The 25,412-nt window shown below is 41.3% G+C and overlaps 1 protein-coding gene across 5 annotated transcripts in view; it reads right to left on the bottom strand.

Annotated features, from left to right (window-relative positions):
• Positions 1–21,407, bottom strand: part of LOC132388651 (gastrula zinc finger protein XlCGF26.1-like) — a 29,420-nt gene extending 8,013 nt beyond the window's left edge. For 3 of the 5 annotated variants that reach the window (XR_009510299.1, XR_009510300.1, XM_059961018.1), the window contains exons 1-2: positions 21,172–21,407; positions 18,090–18,240 (exon numbers count right to left, since the gene is read on the bottom strand). The gene's annotated coding sequence lies outside the window, so the exon portion shown is untranslated. Of the gene's footprint in view, positions 1–18,089; positions 18,241–19,382; positions 19,502–21,171 lie in introns of those variants that run through there. The other 2 variants (XM_059961019.1, XM_059961020.1) reach the window with 2 other exon arrangements.
• Between the last annotated feature and the right edge of the window lie 4,005 nt (positions 21,408–25,412).

The following is a 25,412-nucleotide window of genomic DNA, read 5'->3' as shown; positions in this document are numbered from 1 at the left end:
AAAAAGACAGAGTGAATTTCTGTAATATTTCACATTCTTGTAGAAAATTACAACACAGAAACAGGCCCTTTGGGCCATCTAGTCTGTGCTAAACTATTTAAACTGCCCACTCCCATACCCCTACCATCCAGGTACCTACATGAACCTCTGAAATGTTGAAATCGAGCTCGCATGCACCACTTGAGCTGGCTGCTCATTCCACACCCCGATGACTGTCTGTGTGAAGAAGTTTCCCCTCATATTCCCCTTAACATTTCACCTTTCACCCTTAACCCATGGCCTCTGGTTGTACTCCCACCCCATCTCAGTGGTAAAAGCCAGCTTGCATTTACACTATCTATGCCCCTCTATCACAATCAAATCTCCCCTCAATCTCCTACAGTCCAAGGAATAAAGTCCTGACCTGTTCAATCTTTCCTTATAACCCAAGTACTCCAGACCTGGCAACATCCTTGTGAATTTTCTCTGAACTCTTTCAAAGTCCTTACATCTTTCCTGTAGGTTGGTGACCAAAACTGTACTCAGTACTCCAAATTAGGCCTCACCAATGTTTTCTACAAGTCAACATAACATTCATCTATTGTTGTCAGTACTTTTGTTCATGAAGGCCATTGGGCTAAAATCTTCCCTTCCATCGCTATCTAACTGTGATACCACTTTCAGTGAATTAAGGACTTTCTTCTACAACAGGTCCCTTTCTTCTACAACACTCCTCCGTGCCCGACCAGTCACTGTGAAAGACCTCCCTCGGTAGGTCAGTCCAAAGTGCAACAACTCACACTTGTCTGCATTAAATTCCTTTTTCCATTTCTCAAACCATTTTGCCAGCTGGTCCAGATCGCACTGCAAGTTTAAATGCTTTTTTGGCATTGACTAGATGGGACAAATAGCCTGTTTCTTTTCTGAACTTCTCCATGTTTATATGGCAGAGAAGCTGGCCAAACTTGTTTGGAAGGTAAAGGGTAGGTGTGACAATTGAGCAGCAGTGGCCGGAGTTTCTGGAGCAATTTGGGACCTGAGTGATTCCACAGAAGTGGAAGCATCAGAAAGACAGGAGGACAGAACTGTGGCTAAAATGAGAAGCCAAAGCCAACATAAATGTCAAAGAGAGGGCAAACAAAAGAACAAATATTCGGAAGCTTTGAGAAACCAAAAGACAACAAAAAAATTCAGATGAGCTCAGTGCGTGGAATTATGACTTGTAGTCATTAATGGGTCTCGGTAGCACCCAACAGTCTGAGGCATTTAGTGGAATAATATATACGAGGCTTCAATTTCTCTTCAAAACCAAGGTTCCCTGGACCAGTTACCTTTCAACTTTCATTTTGGCAGGCACATACAAACTCTGCATCCTCAAAAATTCACATCTGAAGACCTCCCAGTTACAGGTACTCCGTTGCCAGGAAACAACCTGTCCCAAACCACACTTGTCAGATCCTTTCTGATACCATCAAAATTGACCTTTCTCCAATTTAGAATCTCATCCGGTGGTCCAGACCTCTCTTTTTCCATATTTACTTTGAATCTCATGGCATTATGATCACTAATTTCTGTCACCAGCCCTGATCATTTCCTAACAGCTTATTGCACACTTCTACATCAGGAATTCTACGTATTGATTAAGGGCACATATGACAAACTCTACCTCATCTAGTCCTTTACAGTTTAGGAGTCCCAGTCAATATGTGGAAAGTTAAAATCACTTACTGAATCAACCTTTTTGTTTATTGGCATGGTCTGCAATCTCTCTACAAATTTGTTCCTCTAAATCCCTGAGACTGTTGGCTGCAACCAAGTCCCAATATTGGTTACAATATCATAATTCCCTACCTGAGCTCATCTGGCTTTCCTACGATGCTTCTTGCATTGTGATATACACAGCTCAGCACATTCATTGCACCAGGCTCAACCATCTAACTGCTGAATCTATCTATGATCTGAACATCTGACTGGTGTCAAGGAAACAAACCCTCCATCATTGTCACAAAAACAAAGGAGCTGATTGTGGACGACAGGAAGAATGGAGACAGGATAACCCCTGTTGACATCAATGGATCTGGGGTTAAGAAGGTGAACAGCTTTAAGTTCCTCGGCATAAACATCACAAAGCACCTTACATTGTCTGTACATACCGGCTGTGTTGTGAAAAGAGCACAGCAGTACCTCTGTCACCACAGATAGTTGAAAAAGTTGGAGATGGGGACCAAAATTCTGAGGACTTTCTACAGGGAAACAATTGAGAGCACCCTGACTGGCTGCATCTCTGCCTGGTATGGGAACTGTACTTTCCTTAATTGCAGGAAACCTCAGAGAGTGTTGCGGACAGCCCAGCACATCCGTAGTGGTGAACTTTCCACTATTCAGTACCTTTACACAGACAGGTGTATAAAAAGGGCCCAAAGGAAATCAGGGACCAAATTCACCAAAACCACAAACTGTTCTTGCTGCCACCATCCAGGAAACGGTACCACAGCAAAAGGAGCAACAGGCTCCGGGACATCATCTTCCACCAGGTCATCAGACTGATTAATTCATGCTGATACAATTCCATTTCGATGTTATATTGACTGTCCTATGTACAAACTATCTATCATAAATTACCATAAATTGCACATTGCACATTTAGATGGAGACATAACATAAAGATTTCTACTCCTCATGTTTATGAAGTATGTATCTAATAAAGTCAATTCAATTCAATTCACCCTCTCAATTATCTGTTTGGTCATTCTGGCTCCCATTCCCCTTACAGCTTATTTTAACCACATCTCCCGCTTCACCCTCACTAGCACTAGCATGCCTTAACACTTGGATATCAGTCCCCTCTTGTTCTGTTCCCCTAACTAATGAATCCCCTATCACCCCTTTGACTTTTCTCTGTCAGGTAATCCCCTTCACCACCAGTTTCTAAAGTGGTCTACCTTTTGTTGTGTTTGATGGGCACAAGAGTTCTCCGCAATGGCTATTTAACCTCATTCCCCTTCCTGACTCTCTCCCAGTTTCCTGTGTCCTGCTCCTTGGGTGTAACTCACCTCTCTTCATGTCATATCTATCACCCTCTCCAACTCCCAGATGATCCGGAATTCATCCATTTCAGGTTCCATCTCCTTAACGTACAGGGTGCACATCTTGTAGGTGAGGACATCAGGGACACTGGAGGTCTCACCACCTTCCCACCAATGTCCCCTCTAATTTGTAATGACCAGTGTGCACTCAAATCCTGTACCGTGCACTATTTTTAACTCGGTGACATGTGCACAGTAAATTTTATACAGAGAGGTAATTGTTTTCACAGCTAGCAAATCACTGTTGAGAAGTACTTTGATCTCCCCTGGGTTTGATCGAGTTCATCTGCACTCTCACACAACCTATGTAGCAGGCCTGTAACGGGTAATGAAGGATTTTCTCATCAAAGCTTTTGCATATTGCCCATATGTGGTTTGCTTGCTAAATTATGCTTTAAAAAGTCAGATTTGCAAATATTACTCCACTTCTTCCCACTTACAAATTCTCCAGCACCTCTTGCATTGCCACAATACACACAGGTAACACCAGTTTCTATATTGGGCATAAAGATTTCCACTGAACCCTCCTGACGAATTAAGGGTATATAAAAAATTCATTTTGAACCTGTGTAACCTCTGGCTAAAAGAATAATTGGGAGTGAATAGGAATTTTGAACTGGTGAACTCCGTCTTCAGCATTTAGCTAAGACAGACTCATTACCCGTTCTCTGTGGCTTGCAGAGAGACACATTGAGAGCTGATAAGATTATACATTGTATCCTTGTTGTGAGTATCCTTGGAGGAGGACTCACTGATAGGGACAGGAATGAACATCTGTTTGTAATTAAGTCAGGGCCTTGCAAAGGGAATAACTGATAAGGACTGGACAGTCCACTCATCTATAATTAAAACCAAACTCTGTTATCTAAGTAATTAAGTTTTGCATCAACACACTTAGTGTGTGTGCCAGTTCAAATAACATCTTGCAATATTAATGTATGGGATGTACTATTTATAAATATATGGCTGTAACCCAAATCATTCGACTTGTCAGAAGGTGGCAGTGCTCCCCTTTGACAACTGGGTCTCAAAACTCCTGCAGGCATTTGAATGCACAATAAACCATGGCGTCGATAAGAAGCTGGTCTCCTGAGTTTTATTCAGATTCAACTTTAACATTTGGCATCATGAACAGCATCCCAATATAGGTAGTGCCAAGCAGATGGGCTGAGTAAGCAGCTGGACCACTCTGGGGACTGCGGAGACCGAAAGGGAGCCCAATGGGTATTTGTCACTCACCGTTATTTCCTTTGGACGTACGGTGCCTCACTCAAGGCTGATCACATACCTTGACAGGATCAGGAAAGAATTTGTTGGGAGATTTGTATAAGGTAGGCAAAATTTTACTAAGTGGCCAGGAGGCAGACATGCCAGGTAAATTCATCCATTAAGCAGGAGGTGCCAGCCGGGTACATTTATCTCATTGTTTATTGAGCAGGAGGCTTTGTGCCCAATAAATTACTTAGAGACCACTGGTCAATTGCAGTCGATTGATAAGAGTGGGCCAGCAGCAGCCCGACACAATTTGTGTGAGAGTTCTTCAGACAAGGAAAAATATTTGTGAATGTTGAGTGCAGCGCTGAATAAGAAATTGGGGAACAAAATGTGGCCACGGATGGGGGAGGGTGCAGGAGCCTGGGTTATTACCTCATGAGAACAAGCAGTAAATTTGATTTGGATAAAGAACTGAGGAAAGAAGTGGAAATTGTTGAAAAGGGAATGGAAGGAAAAGGCAGTTGTAAAGCAGAACGTTGCTGGCTATGCCACTGGTGGCATAGTGGCTTCAGCGTTGGACTTAGAGGCAAGAGGTCCCGAGTTCGAATCCAGCCGACTCCCTTACACTGTTTCATCTGTGCTGGGTTAGAGCTGGTGAACAAAACAACTCACCCAGCAGAAGGCAATGGCAAACTACTGCTGTAACTTGCCTTGTACATGATTTCCCAACACCACACAGTGGCGTAGAAGGAAATCCTTGGCTAACTGGAATAAATTCCATATGTGACATACCTTTAAAGTGGAACAGTATATTAACAGTAAGTTGGAGGAATAATGCATGTGATAAAGGGATAGAGTAGTGGTCACCAACCATTTTAAGCCCAAGATCCGCTACCTTGGCCTTACTAAAATGCAAGATCGACCCAGATCAATTAGTTACACGCATGCGCAGGAGGGCAGAAAAGACCGGAAATAAAACCCCACAACCTGGAAGTAGAAATAATGTATAAACACTGGGGCACCCGCCCTTTTTTTGCACCGCAGACCAGTTTAATATTGACAATATTCTTGCGGACCGGCTGACGGGGGATGGGGTGGGTGGGGGTGTGAACCAGGGTAGGGATACAGCGATACTCGAAGCAGGTTCCTTATGTTCAGTCTATTCCGTAATATCGTTTTCGCGCCTCTCGGCACTTAGCTTCTGTCCCGTGCTGCTCACGTTTTCTCCGCTGAAAAAACTCAACGCATTTGCATTTAAGTGCAGGGTGCTTGGACTCGTGGTACCGAAGCAGATTTGAGGGCTTCATTGCCTCATTGGACAGCCTCCTGCCCGCCCTCCGCCAGATGCCTTGGCTTGGTTTGGTTGGTCGTGGGTTGGTTGAGAGGACAATGTCAGGGCCGGAGGTCCCTGTGCTGGGGCCGTGGTAGACACAGTCTGGAGAGAGTGACCGACCGAGCAAGGAGTGTGACAGGGCACGCGCCCGCCCCCCCTTGTAGGACCTATCAGCCGACAAAAGTTTGTTTCATTAGATCACAGCATGGTAGCTGCTCTGATACCTATGAAACGCTGAGCCCGAATTAGGTCGACGGCGAATATTTTAGCACCAGATTCCCCACGAACATTCAGTGTGCTAAACAGGTTTAGAGGCAGCACTCCAGGCCAGTAGTGACGGCACTTCCCACCGGCCGCCCGAGGCCAACTGGTGATCTCTGGCATGAGGGTGTCACTGCGGTTCGGCGACTGATGACCTCGCGTGCACTCAAGTTCAACAGTGGGCTGACAGGGAATGAGGAAAGGTGCGGCTGACTCATGTTGTTTCCTCGCGACCCAGTGGTTGGGGACCACTGAAGTATACTGTGTAGTGCGGGGGAGTTACACGCATGTAGAAAAAATGGAACTAAAACCCCACAACCCGGGAACAATCTCTCAACAGTTTCTTCCTTTCTTCCCTTTTCCCAGGATCTACTGGGGAAATTTCAAAAGCAGACTAGTCGATCACAATCAACAGGTTGGCGACCACTAGGATAGAGGTAAGTACTGCAGAAGGAACACCAAAGTTTGGGAGACGTTACAAACAGAGCATGGATGGATGGATGGGCGCCGAAAATGACAGCAGGAAAAATAACGTAAGCAAACCAAGGCCGGTCTACATAGGAGAGAAAGGCAGGAATGTCAGTCTAAAGTTACAACTGATATGGAAACATGGAATCCCGAACACCATGTCTGGCATATCGACACTGTATGAGTTTTGTGGCCTGCTAAAGCACTTTCTTAGGAGACCAAGCCTTTAATGATGGGAATCTGCCCCCCCCCCAATTTAATGTCTTACTGCTCCAAAGCTTACCAACTAAGTTAGCCAACATCATTAACAAATAATATGGATAGGCCTGACAATGACCAAAATCGAATGCAACGAGCTTTGACATATCATTGGAACTGGGCTTTCGAATGCCTATCAACCCCGAATGGAATTAATATTACAGGTGAATGGAGACTGCCTCTGTCTGTCGATGGAGTAGCACTAATTCTGTGCTGCTCTTAGTTTTCTCTCCCGCTCACAGCTTAAATTTTGAATTTCAAATTTTTAATTGCTGATTCTTGAAGGGGAGTGACATGTCTATGTCTACGAGAAGTGGGAAGAATCTGCATGAACCTACTGACAAAGGTAATGAAAAAGGAAAGACATCGAAGGAAAGATCTGATGAAATGCCATCATGGGCTGAAGATATTGTTCGGACACTGAAATCAATTCAAGATCAGAATAAGGCAATTAAAGATCAACTGGAAAAGAATATAATGAAATGAACTTATTTCTGGGAAAACTTAAAGATATGGAAACTCAAGTTACTAATCATGAAGAGGAATTGAAGTTAACTAAGCAAAAACTGTCTGAAACTATAACCTGTTTGGAAAAAAATCGTTAATAAGATTATTGATTTGCAAACTAGGTCTCGCAGAAACAACATACGAATCATTGGATTGCAGTAAGGAGCTGAAAATGGAGACATAATGGTTTACTTTGGTAAGCTCTTTCATGATCTATTTCTGACTATTTCATCACAGCTGCTTGCTATTGAAAGAGCACACAGGCTGTCCACTTCGAAATTTAAAGACTCAACCAGATCAAGATCTGTTTTGGCTTGTTTTCATCACTTTAAAATAAAAGATCAAATAATGCGACAGGCAAGAAAACAGAGTTTTCAGATTCAGTGAGTCTGAGCTCCGTTTTTACGAAGATTATCCAAAAGAAGTAATGGAACAAAGAGCAAGATTTGCTTTGGTAATGAAACAAGCATATGATAAGAAATGATTTCCCTCTTTGAGTTACCTGACAAGAATGAAAGGTTTTCCTCCTAATTCTTCCCCATGTACTTTCTTTGACCCAAAAGTCGAGCTGGATTTTGTCCAGGCTATACCTGTCACCACCACTGACGTTACTACTGAATGAACTATCTGAAAAGCTGTTTGTTTATCTGTATATTACTCACACTACGAAAAGAAGATATATGAAGGCTATTTGGATATTTCATTGACAGATTAATAAAAGAAGAAAAGAAAACCTGCTCATCATTACATCCTATTGGATTTTTGTTTGGAAAGAACATTTACGGATCAAGTTTGACTGTTTAAATGGTTAATTACATATTTGACTGAGAAAAGAGGACAATAGGATTTGTTCCTTTTATCTAATATTTGGTTTGATTTTTTTTGTTATTTCTTAAATTACTAACTGGTAGTTTTTTTTCTACCAACAGGGTTTCTTTTTATATATTTATCTGGGAGGGTTAAGTTACTATGATTTTACTAATTAATATTTCCATCAATTTAGATCAGTTAAGTATACTATTAACTTTTTTAAATCTGTTTTATTATAGCGCCCTATAACTGAATTTAAAGTTTTCTTAGGGATTTAAAGCTAAACTTAAGATGGGGCTGGCTATTCTCTATAAGAGATTATGTTATTTTGGTTCTTTTACTGTTTAACACATGATAGAATGTAAACACTCTCCTTTGTTGAGACTTTACTGTCTTTCTTGCAAGGTCATTTTATTTATTTTATGTACTGGCTGGGGGGAGGCAGAGATGAGAACAACAGAGTGGCCCAAGTCTTTGCATCTATCTTAGTTCACTTGCCTTTTTTTCAGGCTTTTGGGAGGGTGGGTGGGTTTAAAGTTAGGAGTTTTTTTTTCCCCATTGGGTGGTTCCAGAGCATGCGTGTTTTCTATCTGGCTTTATTCTTCATCACTGCCATCTTTGATAATCCTGTATTGGTATGTGTTCTGCACATGTATAAAGTAAATTAGAATAAAATTATAGTATGGCAGTTAAATGGATTCATGTAATCATTTGGAATATACGTGGTTGGAATTATCCTATTAAACAAAAAAGACTTAAAATTATTAATCGGTTCCAAACTGATATAATTTTTGCTCAGGAGACGCATAACAAGGCAGGAGATCAAAATAGATTTCGCTGGTGGAATGGAAAACAGCTCCATGCTACTTCTCAGAGCAAAAGTAAGGGTGCGTCTATCTTTATCAAATCTAATATATTTACTCAAGAGGATAATGGTCCTCATTAGGTCAGATTCTAATGGTAGATTTTTAATTGTTAAAGGAGTGACTTGTAATAGAAAGGTTGTTTTGGTTAATTTGTATGGTCCTAATTTAGATGATCCTGCTTTTTAAAAAAAAAAAATATCTGCTTTACTGCCAGATTTAAATGAGTATATGTTGTTAGTGGATGGGGATTTTAACTGTTGCTTAAATCCTATGACTGATAAGAGCTCAACTAATCAATGACTTCCAAATCATTTTGCATCAGTTATTAACTCTTTTTTGACCAATTTTGTGTTGATCGAATTATGGAGGCATTTACACCCTGATAACAGAGAATATTGTTTTTCTTTCCATGTTTATAAAATATATTCAAGGATTGATTATATTATAGTTGATCCCTGTCTTTTGCCTAATGTTAAAAACTGTGACTATGACACTATTGCTATACCTGAACATGCGCCTTTGAGTTTGTCCTTTGAATTTGATGATGACATTTTTGGCCGTCCACCATGGCACATGTCTCAGACTTTATTGCAAAGCTCTGACATTATCAGTTTTATCAAAAGCCAGATTAAAGAATTTTTTACTTTTTAATGATATAAGTGGTATGTCTAAATTAATTATTTTGGATACATTCAAAGCATTTTTAGGTGGTCAGATTATTTCTTATTCAACTAAACTTAAAAAACAGGCTAAAGCAAAATTAGATAAAATTTCAAAACAAATTAAAGATTGAGATAATATCTATGTGACTTCCCCTAATATTGATATTTTAAAAAAGAGTGGAACTTCATTCATAATATAACCTATTATTAACTCATTCAATTGAGGGTTATCTACTTAAGTTAAAGACCCAATTTTATACACTTGGAGATAAAAATAATAAACTACTTGCAACTCAATTAAAATCAGCTGGAGCCGAGAGGCAAATTTTGAAAATTCATAGAAAAGATGGTACCCTGGCTCGGCATTATGAAGAAATTAATACAATTTTTCAAGACTTTTATACTGAACTTTATAAATCTCAATGTCCAGTGGACTCTTCTGAAATGAATGTTGTTGTTTTTTTACAAACAATTGCTTTTCCTAAAATTTCTGTTGAGGATCAAAAAACTCTGGATGCCTAAATTACTGAATCCAGAATTCATAAAGCTATTTTCTCAAGGCAGTCTGGTAAGGCCCCGGAACTTGCCGGTTATCCTGTAGAATTTTATAAAAGATTTGGAAAATTGCTTTCTCCATATATGTTGGAGATGTTTAAAGAATCTTTTCTGAAAAGTGATTTACCCTCTACTTTTTATGAAGTTTCTATTTCTTTAATTCTCAAAAAGAATAAAGATCCTTCTGATTGTGCCTCATACAGACCTATTTCATTATTGAATGTTGATGCTAATATTCACTTAAAGATAATGGCCAATCTGTTGGAGAGTATTTTGGGTAAAATCATTTTTAAAGATCAAACAGGCTTTATAAAGGGTCATTATTCTTTCTCAAATATTCGGAGATTATTTAACATTATACATTCACCTTCTTCTAAAACTCCACAATGCCTTATATCTTTGGATGCTGAAAAAGTATTTTATTGAATCGAATGGAAATATTTATTTAATACTTTAGAAAAAATTGGTTTTGGTATTAATTTTAATAATTGGATAAAAATGATATATAAAGCTCCTATTGCTGTTGTTATCACTAATAACTGTAGGTCTCCTTTTTTCAGCTATCACGGGGGACAAGCCAAGCTTGTCCATTAAGTCCTTTGTTATGTAAATTAAGATTCCAGCCCCTTGCTATTGCTCTTTGTGAAGCCGAAAATATTCATGGGATTTTTGTGAATGAGACCATGCACAAGATCTCTCTTTACACTGATGATTTATTGGTATATATATCCAAGCCTGAATAATCTATTCCTGCTTTGCTAAAATTATATGACTAAATCAGAGACCTTTCAGGATACAAAATAAATTTTAGTAGAAGTGAATTACTTCCTTTAAATGAATCTGTCTCTATATATGATAATATTCCTTTTAAAGTTATGGATTCTTTTAGATATTTAGGGGTTATAATTACTAAAAAATATCAGTATCTTTATAAAGCCAATTTTCCTCCTTTAGTGGACTTTTTTAGGTTTGTTTTTACAAGACTGTTTAATGTCTTTTTCACAGTTAATAGACAAATATGATATCTCTAATACACATTTTTCAGATATTTACAGGTTGGGAATTTTTTACATGATTTTTTAACCAATTTACCCCTTGGCCTGCTCTTTAAATTTGGCTTATGCTATTTTTCAGTTTAAACCTTGTCAAAAACAATTAATAGTAATCCTTTATAAACAGTTAATGAATCCTCGCATGTCGCCTAATGATAGGGTTCAACACACCTGGGAAGTACAACTTCAACATTCACTTTCAGATAATCAGTGAAAATTTATTATTTAGTCAATAATTCACCTATCTGCACATGCCATATCTAAATTCAGTTTAAGATAGTACACAGGGCCCATATGTCCAAAGATAAATTGGTGCATATTTTTTCTAATATAAGCCCTATTTGTGACAGATGTACTGAAGAAGTAGCTACTCTAACTCATATGTTTTGGTCACGTGCAAGTTTAAACAATTTTTGGAGGGATGTGTTTGGAATATTATCTAAAGTTATAGATGTGGATGTTCAACCTAATCCACTTACAGCAATTTTTGGGATTATTCCAGAAGAAGCAAGCAAAATGTCTGCTTCCGCCCAACAAAATTTTTATATTTATTTCAGAATATTCCTGTTTTTGTTTACTAAGAAGTTTTTTTGATCGGATTGGTTCTATTATTCTATCTTTTATTTGGGATAATAAAAGACCAAGAATTGGTAAATGTCATTTGCAAAAGTTGAAAAAGGATGGTGGTCTCACTTTGCCTAATCTATGAATGTATTATTGGGCTGTTAACGTGGTGTATGTCCTTCTGATTACATTGGGTTGATAGGAATGAACAGCCAATATGGGTAGACCAGGAACTGAGAGCTGTGAAACAGTTTTATTTAACTTCGTTATTCGGAGTTACCTATACAATTAGCTAACGTTGCTAATTTAAACCTATATCCTGTGGTTAAGCACTCTTTACAAATTTCGATCCAGTTCCGCAATTTTTTTAATCTTAAAAAGGTTAAACTTTGTAGTATAATTTATCATAATTACTTTTTTAAACCTTCTTGGAGTGTTGCAATTTTTTTTTTACTTTGGAAAAATAAAGGTATTAATTCGTTTTTGGATTTATTTAAAGAAGGCAGATTGATGTCTTTTGAACAATTTGTCGATAAGTATTCTCTCTTATATTCACATTTTTTACAATATCTTCAAGTTCGACATTTTTTACAAAAATATTTAAATAATTTTCCTTACATATTGGAGGCCGATTTGTTAGATACTATTATGAATATGAACCCCTCGTTGAACGGTTCTGTTGGAAGAATTTATAATTTATTATTACAAAGGGATAAGCGTCGTTTACTTCAGATTAAACTGGATTGGGAGAAGGAACTCAATTTCTCTTTTATATGGCAGAATTGGACATGGATTCTGAAGCTGGTTAACTCTTCTTCGATCTGTGCTAGTCATTCACTGATTCAATTTAAAATTGTACATTATTACCATTTGACGAAGGAGAGACTTCCGAAAATATTTCCCAATGTTAACAAGTATTGGGATAGATGTAAAAATGAGATAGCCATACTGACACATGTGTTCTGGTGAAGTTCTATATTAAAACAGTTTTGGAAGTCAGTCTTTTCGACAATTTCTAAAGCACTCAGAATCAACTTACAACCTAATAAATTGACTATGCTTTTTGGAATAATTCCTCAAAATATCCATGGTGTTTCTTACATTGACAGCTAGGAGGGCCACCTTGTTGAAATGGAAGTATATATCAGCTCCTACTTTGTCACAATGGCTCTCTCAGGTGATGCTGTGTCTTGGAGAAAATTAGAAGTCGAACCTTTGTACTTTTATTTGATTTTGAGAACAGATGGGGCTCACCTGTTCATTATTATCATTTCAGTTAACTGATAGATTTCCTCCACGATCTAAATGTAATTTTTTTTTGATATATCTTTTCTTTCTTTTTGGCGGTTTGATGTTTATTTTTAGAAGCTTTTTGTATGACGCACGGCTCCAGGGTTGTACCTCCAATGGGTTTCTTTTTTTTCCCCTCACTTTTCATTCATTTAATTTTCAAAATTTTCAATCCTTAAGATAACTTTCTCTTTTATGAGGCATTGTTAGTGTTGTTACTTCAATGCTCTTGTGCTATTTTTGAATAATAATAATAATAATAATAAAAAGATATGAAAAGAATATTAAAGGTGAATATGTTCATTGGGAAGAAGGATGTGAGCAGGCTATATCTGCGGAACAGAAATGGGAACAACCACCTACCACGGGACAGGTGGGGACAACAAACCATTTAGAAATTGACAAGCAAGGATGCTTCCTACCGTGAGTACCACCCCTCAGGAAGAGCCCAATGTAATATTGACATTTGCTGCTATTCCAGTTCCGTTTATGATCGATATGGGGGCAGCTACAACCACTCTCAATCGGGAAATAGTATCGGAAAAGGGATTGCAGTTCTCAGACGCAACATTCACTCTGTCTGGGTTTGAAGGCAGGGAATGTATGTATTCACATAACCAGCCACTGGAGGTGGAATTCCACGGGAACCATTGTGAGGTTTCATTTACAGTCAGCACCCCGCAGTCGGGGGTGTAATCCAGCAGGGTGAGACTTGCTCTGTCTGTTGGAAGCTGAGATTCTCTGCACAGGCAATGGTGTCACCCTGTGACAGGTGAACAACTGACAGCTTCCCCAATTTCCGACCCCCCTTGTTGTGGGCACCTAATCCAGACTCCACTGCATTTGAACCCCTTCTGCCAGTGGTCGACCCCTACGTGACTCTGTGCTTTGACCCTACGGGGTGCTCAGCTGAGGAAAGCCAATGTTATGCACCCCTCGAGGGACAGAAGTTCCCGGTCATGGTGATTGGAGAGGTTAAAGGAAAAGTGGGCAGTGCATTACTGGCCGAATTTCCGGATTTCCTTTGGCGACAGACAGAACTGGTGGTTCCCCATAGCACTGTTAATGTTTGCCCTGGATTCAAGCCAAAGAGCCCAGAGTTCATTGCCTACACCTTGCTGAAACAAGCCTCCAGCACCGAGGGAGACTGGCAAGACTTGGCTGTGGTCCAACTCCGATACTGGAAGGAGTCTGAGGTGAAGGCGGGACATCTGGTGAGACACACTTTTAATATTGACCGATCCCAAGACGCTGTACCCCATCTCTGAGCAAATTCAGGCCATGAAGTCGGTCGCACCAACTGTCCCCCTGTCCAGATCACTGTGAAAGAAGGACAGTCTCTCCCATCCATTCCACAATACCCCCTCTAGCCCGAAGCAATTTTATGAGGATGGAAACTCTTTTGTAGATCCAGCAGGGAAACGATATTCTGGCTATGCGATAGTGACAGACAGTGAAATTGTTCAGCAAGCTTCTTTTGAAGCATCTGACTCCGCCCAGAAGGCTGAGCTGTTTGCTCTGACTCGTGCTCTGTTGCTGGGGCAACAGACTAAAGTGGGAACGTTTACACAGACTCCCGTTATGCATTTGGGATTGTACATGACTACGGGGCTCTCTGGGAACATGGAGATTCCTGACTTCCTCTGGCCACCCCATTAGTAATGCCACCTTTGTAAACAACTTACTCACCGCTCTGCAGCTACCTCGAGTTTTGGCTATTTTGAAATGTGCGGCCCACACACGCATGTCCGACTGTGTCACTAAACACAATGCTCTAGCAGATCAAACAGTGAAAAGTGCGGCACAATCCTCAGTAGTTGCAGCCTCCTCGGGTTCCCCGTCAAGCAACCCTCCATGACTCAAGCAGATCGGGTTTGCCAGACATGTGGGAGGTACATAATTTTCAGGGGGACGCCTCTGAGGAAGAGCGCAAACTGTGGTCCCAGATGGGGGTGCCAGAAAGACCCTGACCTAGCTTTTTGGATTACCCCAGTGGGAGAGGTTTGTGTTCCTGCACAGTTTTTACCAATATTGGCTGATTATATACATGATTTAACACCCCTGGGAAAGGAGGGAATGGTAGCTAACCTGCACCCTGCACAGCGGGTACGAGTCCCTTGACAGGTGGACGTTTTTCTGTCTACAATTTGATTTTATTGAATTACCAATGGCCCACACTTTGTGGTGAAAGTATACAAAGGGGTATGTAACGAACTAGCTATCAAGCAACAATTCCACTGTGTACACCACCCACGGGCCGCTGGCAGAGTGGAAAGAGCCAATGACACTCTGAAGAGTAAATTGGCCAAACTAACGGCGGAGGCTGGACTCACTTGGTTGAAGGGCCTACCGTTAGCCCTATTCCACGAGGGTTACCCCATAGGGGAAAGCGGGGTTGTCACCTGTTCAAAACATTCATGGATGGCCCATGAGGATATCCTGGGGACCAAGACCTTGTGCACCATTGCTCCCAGAAAGCCTACCAGCAAAATTAGATATTGGGAGAGAGAGGGGGAGAGAGAGGGGGAGGGAAAGGGGGAGGGAGAGAGGGGGGGAGAGAGGGGGGGAGAGAGGGGGGGAGGGGGGGAGAGAGGGGGGGAGAGAGGGGGGGAGAGAGGGGGGGAGAGAGGGGGGAGAGAGGGGGGGAGAGAGGGGGGAGAGAGGGGGAGAGAGAGGGGGAGAGAGAGGGGGAGAGAGAGGGGGAGAGAGAGGGGGAGAGAGAGGGGGAGAGAGGGGGAGAGAGAGAGGGGGAGAGAGGGGGAGAGAGAGGGGGAGAGAGAGGGGAGAGAGAGGGGGAGAGAGAGGGGGAGAGAGAGGGGGAGAGAGAGGGGGAGAGAGAGGGGGAGAGAGAGAGAACACGAACGCACGCTGGAACTATTTGACCACACAGCGTGTTTACACTTCCCAGTTTGTTTCATTGAAGGAAGGATTATTCATCCATTGTATACCGAATGTGTGATTGTCACTTTGTTTGATCCATTGGAGTGGATCTGTTGGTTTGGGAGTGTCCTGTGAGGACCACTTGTGCTAACCCTTGCATGGGGGTGGTAATTCACTTGAAGAGGTACCCCTGTGACCAATCACTGTTGGTGATAATTCGTATAATCCAAATGGGGATTTTGTTGGAGTATCTCATGGCTACCACTTTTGTTAACCCTTAGCAGGATTCGGGTGTGCTCTGTGGTAAACACTTGTGAGAAGGGATATTCTGTGGAAATCACTGTCAGTAATACTTTGTGTGTTGGATCTGGATTGGGGGAGTACCTTGAGGAATCTAGCCGTGCGTTAACCCTTGCTTAGGTGTTCATTCCCTTTCAAGACTTATCCCTGAGATAAGCTAATTTTGGCAATATTTCATATGTGGATTTAGAACAACAATGGATAAGACCTACAGCGACAGTTATCCTGTTTTACCACCGTGGAATTTGTGGAATTCAATGTAGTTGCCTTCTCTCGACATTCACCTTGGATTAAAAATATCTCTCTCGTCATTTATTCCATGGCTTACCTGAACTTTCATGCTTCACCATCTCAAGACTTTAAGCTTGGTATTCCCTGAGCTCAGTGGTTTGGGAGTTATAGTTTCACATATGTGTACTCATAACACCTTTAACTTTAGATTATTTTGCTTAAGTTGTTATAAAAGTAGATACTAATAAAGACAGCGCTTTTAACATCAAAACTCGAATCCAGGTGTTGTCTATAGCTGCTGGTTCATTTAAACCGTTACAGGTGCGTAACAGTGGTGTTTGTGTTTATGTCTTTGAGAGGGCTCACCCCAGCATCCAGTTAAGATTTTCCTGTCTCTGTCACACTTATGCCAAATGGGTAGAACTAGGGGCCCTGACATTCACAGTGTTTTGACAGATGTATCTCAGGCCCCCACCAAACAGAACTTCCTACACTGGGAAACATGCTTCCTGGCCATAACTGCAGGTGCCCAGCAGCGGAGAGGAATAACTGAGACTGAGCGATCTTTGATGATAGTTTTTCTCTCCTATGGCGTAGCCGGGAATTCACAGGAGATAATTAATTTGGCTACAGCACTTGAGGAGCTGGCCACAATACTGCAGGGGCCCTGACAGAAACACAGGCCCAAGTAACAGAAATACCCACTGAAAAGATTGCAATCTGGCAAACAGTCGTATAGAATCATACGGCTTTAGATTTTATCCCAGCTGAGAAGGGGGAGCTTGTGCTATTATTGACACTGAATGCTGCACCTTTATCCCTGATATGTCTAATAACACTACATCCCTCTCCGAGCACACTGCCTAGGAGATTGACAGCATCAAGAAAGTAGGGCAGGATTTACACGGGTTCACGGAAGGGTCGAAAAAGTGATCTTCGAAGGCCTGTTTGTAATATGTTGAGCATGATATTGCATTATGTCCTAATAGTTGTCCGTATCATTGTTATAATTACTGATGTATGCTGTTTTTCCCACTGAGAAGTCAAAGCTGTACTTGGTTGCTTTCTCTGTAAAAAATTACTGTTTTGTTGCTCATGTAATGATCAAAAAGGAGGGAATAATGAAGTACAGTTTAACACCGTTAAAAAATAACAGCCTGTTTTTCTGAAAGAAACTGCTGATGATCAACAGATGGACTAAGCCATGCTGAGCCATATTTCTTCTTGAGGGTAGCTAGCTAGGGTTTCAGGACTCTCATCACCTTGTGTGATCATGCGCAGAGATAGGACAGTTTCAGTCTGTTCTGTGTGTGTAAGCCATTATGACTATTTTGTCATTTGTCTTTAGGGCTCCAGCCTGTCATGTAGTAAATAAATTTGGTTCCAGCCTGTCTAGTGTGGGGAGTATCTGGATGGATATATCTGTGGTGAAGGGGAATTGCTAGTCAGTTAGTGGATTGGGTGGGAACAGTCATTGACTGTTCCTGTTTGAGTGACTAACTGAGTAAGCCCCAGATACTTGGAATAAAGAGTTTGTACTAATACAGTCTCTGAGAGACTCTCTCCGGATTTGACTTCCACAGAATGGGATTGGTTTCAAAGGGCTGGCCTGCTGGAAGAACAGTACCAGACCTGGAGTGATTGCAACTGGGTCTGACAGAGGCATAACTGGTTCTTCAGAGCACATACAGTCTCACTCCAGCTGTTTCCTACCTTCCCTTGTACAGGTATGTAATGTCTAAAGGACCAGTGTTTGAGTAAATGAGACTCACCAAACTTTCTCCTGACTGAATCACTGGAATCTCCGAGTCAGATGGGTTCTCTCCAGTTGATGCTCTCAGTCCTCGGGCTGGTTCACTTGTTGCTGTTCCCTCGTCTTCAGTCCTGGGTTTTCTTCCAATAAATCTCTCACTGCAGGTCTAACTTTAACATCAAAGATAATGAAGCACATTAACAATACAAAGGAGGACCAAACATTTCTGCTTAATGTTACTAGGAACAAAACTCACTGAAATTTAAACGTTGAAGGCAGATATAATGATCTCAGTGAACAATCTTTTATTGTCCCTCACATGACACAAAAGAATATGGGATAAGAAGGAGCCATCATTCAGTTATGGTAAGACATAAGGAACAGAATTAGGTGATTTGATCCATCTGATCTGATCCACCACTCAAACACGGCTGATTTTTATTCCCACACTATATTCCTGCCTTCCTCCTGTAACCCTGAAGCTACTTAGCAATCATGAATATATTAATCTCTGTCATAAATATACCCAAATCGCAGCCTCAACCAACCTCTCTGGCAACAAGTTCCACACTTCGGACACCTAATGGCAAAAAAAAATTCTCAACTGAATTTTAACTGGAAGCATCATTATTCTGAGACTGTGCTGTCAGATCACAGACTCTCCGCCTAATGGAAACATTGTCTCCATGTCCACAGTATCCAGGCTTTTCAGCATTTGGTAGGTTTACTTAACCATACATCCCTCCACCACCCCCACCGTCCCTCTGAACTCCAGGTCCAGAACCATCTCTATCACTCCTGAGATTATTCATGTGAACCTCGTTAGCAACAACTGTACTGAACACATTTCCAGCAATAACAGACAAACTGGTTGCAGGATAATTGACAGGGAAAAGTTCTGCTTTCTTTACTGTTCTACTATCACAGATCGAGTCATTTCCATTTCCAGGTTAAATGTAATAAAAAGAAAGTGGAATTACCAGAAACACTCAGCAGGTAAGGAACAGCTACGGGGAGGGGAACAAACTTTACAATTCAGGTTAATGACGTTTTGTCAGAATGACTTCTAACATTTTGTTTTTAGTGCAACTTGAGATTCTGCCTGATTTCCACCGAGTGACAGACTGGTGACAGTGAGGGGTCCTCTCACACAGTTTGAACACCAAACTCACGGGTCTATTTCTGCTGTTGTAAACATGGAAAAGCCGGTCCAGAGACGTCAGAACACACCGCAGCTACTGAATTAATTATACAAAAATGACAAAGATAGAAGAAACAACAAGCACTTTGTCATATATACTTTGATCCTCACCAAATTTTTATCAACACACTATAGAATTTCCCATCCGGACACTTCACGCTTTGCATGGTAACTGCTCCGCCCGTGACTGAGAGGAACTGCACAGTCTTTTGGATCCAGATCAGTCCTCGGTAAAGCAGGCAGTGATATAAAAGATTCCCACAACCTGGGACGTTCTCCTTTCTCACCCACCCCAGTCCGGGAGAAGACACAACAGCCATAAAGCTCCAGGACATTGAGAGAAATGATTAAATTAAAGACGGTACTTAAGGAGTCCATTTAGAATGTGCTGACACAGAAAGAGCGTGCAAAGCAACTTGCAGGGCAACGTATAAACCAATTTGCAAAATCAGGATGAAACAATAGCTTGCTGATTAAAGAAGCGATACGGGTAACGGGAAAACATGCTTGACGGTTGAACAATAACGGTGTTAATGCGCTGAGGCTGATAAGTGGGCCAAAGGGTAATCACATTTGTAATTTTGTAATGAGATTAAGGAAGAATGTCTGCACCTCACATGGGTGCAACTCACAAAGTCGTAAACAAGTAGGGTATAAAAAACTGTGCAAAGTGTAATTCGGCACTCAATCTAGCAGGAGCTGGTTGGGTCCGACTCTGCAGACTCGAAAAATAAAGTTTACCGTTCTGCAAATTGCTGAGACTCAGTGTGTTTCTGACAACGATCAGAAACACACTGAGCCTCAGCAATTTGCAGAACGGTAAACTTTATCAGGAGGACCCCCGGGTAGCGATCCCGGTCTTCTCCGTCCTTACTTATTCCCGCACCCTTCTACTATAATAGTAGGCACTTACCCGGTGCGTCCTGGGGACTTCGTACCAGGTACTGTCCCCTTTTCCCCGTTTACCGCTCTGCGCTGTCCGGATATCACTCGCTCAAGCCGCGTCGGAGCGACGAGCAAGGAGTCAGGGACCGCCAAACTCGGCGGGGTGCACCGTCTCCGATGTCCTTCCTCGTGTCCACCGCGGCCGGAGTGTGGATCCCGGACGAGCCCCCACGTTGTCAGAAACACACTGAGTCTCAGCAATTTGCAGAACGGTAAACTTTATTTTTCGAGTCTGCAGAATCGGACCCAACCAGCTCCTGCTAGATTGAGTGCCGAATTACACTTTGCACAGTTTTTTATACCCTACTTGTTTACGACTTTGTGAGTTGCACCCATGTGAGGTGCAGACATTCTTCCTTAATCTCATTACAAAATTACAAATGTGATTACCCTTTGGCCCACTTATCAGCCTCAGCGCATTAACACCGTTATTGTTCAACCGTCAAGCATGTCTTCCCGTTACCCGTATCGCTTCTTTAATCAGCAAGCTATTGTTTCATCCTAATTTTGCAAATTGGTTTATACGTTGCCCTGCAAGTTGCTTTGCACGCTCTTTCTGTGTCAGCACATTCTAAATGGACTCCTTAAGTACCGTCTTTAATTTAATCATTTCTCTCAGGGACAAAAGCGAGGAGCCTCTGGAAGCGAGACGAGTTCGGGAAATTAATGGGACTCAGTAGCCAAAATCACACCACGTGATCTTGTGTCACAACGCGGAGGGCGGGGCGAATCTGCAACACACAGCCTCACGTGACCTGTCGGCGGGACTTATATTTAAATTCTGCAGAAACAGACAGCCTGGGCTCCTAGTTTGGATCGTTTAATGCAGATTAAGTGGAGTCGACACATTTCTGACGAGCCCAGATACCTGGAAAATAAATGATTAACTGGCCCTCAGTTCGGTGCTCACGGCCAACATCGGATCTCCCCGCTCGGGATCCGGCTCAGTACTTACCGATGGGAAAGTGATATCTTCGGACCCCAGACAGTGATCCCGACGGAAGAGACGAAAATCTTTCCCGATCACACGGCCGACCAACTTCAGCTCTGAGCGGAGAGGATAACACCGTCCACCCGGAGACTGTGAACATGCGCGGAGAGATTGTTACATCATCGGGAGGCGGGGCCCGGGAACAGACGCGCGGCATCTGCGGTTAAATGGGAGGGGCAAACGGGATCACGTGTCGGGATTGGTGGATCCCCCCCCCCCCCCAGGCAGAGACTCCAGCTACTCATTAGTCTGTGGAAAGAAGCAAATTTGCCGCTCACATCTCCTCTCACCTTAAATGTATTAGACATTTCAACCCCCAGGAAAAATATATCGTCTGTCCACTCTATCTATTCCTCTCGTAATCTTATAAACGTCCATCCAGTCTCACCCCAGCCTGCGCCGCTCTGGAGAAAACAACACAAGTTTGTCCAGCCTCTCGTTATAGCTCATGCCCTCTAATCCAGGCAGGGTCCTGGTAAACCTCTTCTGTGCCCTCTCCAAAGCCCCGACATCCTTCCGAGAATGGGGGCGACCAGAACTGTATGAAACACTCCAGATATGGTCTAACTAGTTTTATAAAACTGTGTTACGAACTGAAACGTTTTAGAAACGAACCAGCAGCAATAGAGTTCACACAGGAGTCTGTTTTTTTGTGTTAAAAACATTCTCTTTATTAGTGTATAGTAACTTAATGAAATAAAGGAAAGTTGACAGTGTTCGGTGTATATATGTGTCAATATAAATCCCAAAACTTTCGAGCCTGAGGGAACAAAGCTCAGAGTCTTGAGATGGTAAAGTAGGAAAGTTCAGTAATCTACGGAATAAATGATGGGGGAGAGATATTTGTAATCCAGGGTGAAACGTAGAGAAAAGGCCGTTACTTCAAAATAACCGTCGACGAAGTTCTTATCCGCTGAATCCGTCCACATACGAGTTATCAGCGAAAGTGACCTGTCACAGGAATACCGTCTTCCAGGGGTTACCACACAACATACCCCGGCAAAGGTTAACACAACATATTCCAAACCGCACTCCTATGGATTATACGAAGTGACAGCCACACACATTCGTTGTGTTTCCGTGTACCGATGATCAACCCACTCTTGTGGGCATAGGAGAGTTCCAAGCCTCAGCTGCGACTAACTGAAGCGATCAGCTTTTCCAGTCTCTCTCTCTCTCTCTCTCTCTCTCTTTACTGGCCGACTGCATGTCTTCAGATCGCTCTCTCTCTCTCTTATGGTTCAGTCCTCAGCCAGCGCTGTCAGCCTGTGACTGACGTCATCGCCCCGCCTCCTTGGAGTCTGAGATCCCTCTGATCATCGACACTGTTCAGGGTTTTGCATTTAACAGTGTACTGTCGCATACATTCGACCTACCGAGCTGCCAAGATGATCATCACTAATCAAATCTCACTGAGATTTCTCAGGTCCTGTTGAATTTATTGCCAAGTGCACAATTACGGGAAGGTACAGGTACAGAGAAACATTGACTTACGGCAGCATCACAGACAAGTACATTCAGATAACACACGGAACACAAGTTATACGATTCTCTGTCAGTAACAATCTGTAAATATGTTTTAAGTTATTAACGATATATAAAATACATTGTGCCATGATCAATAATAAGATGTGCATTTTGTGTCAATAACAGACTGGGAAATGTTGAATTTGCTCCCTGTCTCCATTCCTCCTGTAATCCACAACCAGCTCCTTTGTTTTTGTCACAATGAGGGAGAGATTGTTTTCTTGACACCACTGTGTCGGGGTGATGACTTCTTCTCTGTAGGCTGCCTCGTTATTATGTGAGATTAGGCCAGTCAGTGTAGTGTCGTCAGCAAATTTAGTTAGCAGATTGGAGCTGTGGGTGGCGACACAACTCATGGGTGCACAGAGAAAAGGAGGGGGCAAGAAGACAACCCTGTGGGGTATGTGTGCTGAGGGTCAGAGAGAGAGAGAGAGAGAGGTGAGCGAGCCCACACTTAACACCTGCCGGCGATCTGACAGGAAGTCCAGGATCCAGCTACACAAGGCAGGGTGAAGGCCGAGGTCTCTGAGCTTCTTGTCGATACTTCACGCCTTCGTCTGGCTACTGCTCAGCCCATGACTGCAAGGAACTGCAGAGTACTTTGGAGAGCAGAGACCATCAGAGAAACAAGCCTCCACTCCATGGATTCTTCCTACACATCCCCTCCCTCGCAAAAGCAGGCCATGTACTCAAAGACCCTCACAACCTGGACATTCTCGCTGCAAACCCGCTCCTCCATCGGGGAAGAGATACAAAAGCCTTAAAGCGCGAACCACCCGGCTCAAGGACGGCTTCCTGTCTGTAGTTCGAAGCCAAATGAATGATAAAATGGACTCGGCCTCAGAATGTAACTCGACGTGACCCTGCACCATACGTCTATCTGCACTGCACTATCTCTGCAGCTATAATGCTTTGTTACATTGTTGTTTTGTCATTTTCATTTTTCATGTTTAGAATCTTTTTTACTAGTACATAATCTTCTACAGCTACAGAATGAAACAAGACTTCAATAGATTAATATGTATATAATTAATAAAGTTGAAGGAAAAAACTAATCGTAAAATATAAAAATGGAAAATATATATAGGAAAATGAAGGAAATAAAGAACCCCATCTAATAGGGGGGAACCCACTAACAACAAAAAAGGGAAAAAACCATTAGGAATCAACCCCCCGGAGCAATACGTTTAACCATCATCTAAATATAAAAATAGAATCATCAACCGCCATTTCATATTTATAAAAAAATAAAATTGGAAGGAATCCATATAGCATAATTGAAATTAAATGATAATATTTGGCCAAAATCGAATCGAGCATCAAAAGTTCTCCTAATTTTTTTTCAAACTAAGACATAAGATTCCTTGAGAAAACCATTCAATTAATGCAAGGGAAGAAGTATCTTTGTATTTTAATAAAATAGCTCTTCTTGTCAATAGTGTAACAAATGCAATTACATGTTGATCTGAAGATGAAATACCCTGAATATGATGTGGAACTATACCAAATAGAACAGTCAACCTATTAGGTTGTAAATTAATTTTCAGAGCTTTAGATCTTGATGGAAATAAAGACTTCCAAAACGATGTTAATGATGAACATGCCAGAACATATGTGACAAAGTAGCTACTTCAGTTTTATATATATCACAGCATTTGTCTATACTAGGAAATATTTTAGATAGTCTCTCCTTTGTTAAATAATAACGGTGAACAATTTTAAATTGAATTAAACAATGGTTGGCACATATAGAAGAACAATTTCCATTTTTCAAAACTCGAAGCCAATCTTCATTAACAAAGATCATATGAAGTTCTCTCTCCCAATCTTGTTTAATCTTTAGTGATATGTTCTCATTTGTAACAAAAATAAGTTGTACATTCTGCCAATGGAAACTTTCTCTAAGGGATTCAATTTCAAAATGGTATCTAACAAATCAGATTCTTGTAAATATGGAAACTTAGGTAAGCATTGTTGTAAAAAATGTCGGAACTGAACATATTCCAAAAAATGTGTATGAGCGAGAGAAATTTTGTCAATTGGCCCTTCAAAGGACATCAATCGACCATCACAAAATAAATCTCTAAAAGAATGGATCCCTTTATTGTTCCATAGGAGAAAAATGGGGTCAGTTGTTGAAGGTTTAAAAGAAAAGTTTCGATATAAAAAACTAGACAACTAAATTGTTTCAAATTTAAAAAATTACGAAACTGAACCCAAATCCGTAGGAATAGTTTAATAACCGGGTAAAGATTGAAATTTGGAATTTTGGAGAGCTGTAAAGGTAATGGAGCTGCTAATATTGAAGTTAAATGAAATTGTTTAACAGCTTTTAATTCCAAATCAACCCATAATGATTTTTGTTTCTTATCAAGCCAGTATAACCGAAAACATAATTGTCTAATATTCACATCCCAATAATACAGTCTTAAATTAGGAAGTGCAAGACCACCATCTTTTTAGATTTTTGTAAATTATACTTATTAATTCTTGGTCTCTTATTGTTCCAAATAAAGGAAGAAATAAGAGAGTCAATTTGGTCGAAAGATTTTTTAGTTAAAAAGATAGGTATACCAAACAAGGCAGTAAGGGGATTTGGGTCAAATTGGACCCAAAAAAAGTTGTGAAAAGGCATGGAATACTTCCCGCCAAAACTTTTCAATTGTAGGGCAAAACCA

This window comes from Hypanus sabinus, unplaced genomic scaffold (assembly GCF_030144855.1).
Source record: "Hypanus sabinus isolate sHypSab1 unplaced genomic scaffold, sHypSab1.hap1 scaffold_371, whole genome shotgun sequence".
Classification (NCBI taxonomy): Eukaryota; Metazoa; Chordata; class Chondrichthyes; order Myliobatiformes; family Dasyatidae; genus Hypanus; species Hypanus sabinus.
This window is presented reverse-complemented; position numbering and strand designations above follow the sequence as displayed.